We start from the raw sequence: 783 nt of genomic DNA, 5'->3' as shown, positions 1-783 counted from the left end.
TGGATTTGAACCACCAACCATCTAGCAGTAGTCCAATGCTTACTTGACAGCACCACAGGGTTTCTTTATACAGGTACATCTGGAATAAATGTTTACTCCTGTAGCTGAAGTACATTGTGTCAGAATAGGATGGTGAAATAGCACTTAAAAGTAGAAATATAAGACCAGGTTTCAGAACCAACATTATTTATTAGACAAGGAATTCTAGGCAAGTGCTTCAACTATTTTAAGTTTCATTTACATCATTGGATAATTTTATCCAAACAAAAAAAATGTTGCTTGCAGACAACCTTACATTTCTACCATGGAGCAGGTGATAGGTGTGAAGCACCCACCTTGCAGCAAGCAGCCTAAGGCCTCACCCACAGAGACGCCGGGTTTGGGGTTGTTTTTTTGTTTGTTTGTTTTGTTTTTTATGTTCAATAAAGCAAGGGTTTAATAAAGGCCTAGTGAATGCAATGAATGAATGAACACTAAACTCAAAACACGAACAATAATGTCACAAGCATATCATGTAGACCCCATTTGAAGTGAATACATGATGTATGTCTAGAGAAAATAATTTTTTAAAGTTCCGAGAGGTTCTATTCAGTGACAGGATCTCCAGGGCTACCGGACTAGACACCTTACACACACACACACACACACACACACACACCCGGGCAGTTGTGGTTGTAAGGTGCCACGGAATCAGCTCCAACCCACAGTGACCCCATGCATGACAGAAGGAAACACGGCGGGCCCTGCGCCATCCTCACCAGGATCCCTCTGCCTGCGCTTACG

This window comes from Echinops telfairi, unplaced genomic scaffold (assembly GCF_000313985.2).
Source record: "Echinops telfairi isolate 266 unplaced genomic scaffold, ASM31398v2 ScPeMD7_7420;HRSCAF=8458, whole genome shotgun sequence".
NCBI classification, from domain to species: domain Eukaryota; kingdom Metazoa; phylum Chordata; class Mammalia; order Afrosoricida; family Tenrecidae; genus Echinops; species Echinops telfairi.
This window is presented reverse-complemented; position numbering follows the sequence as displayed.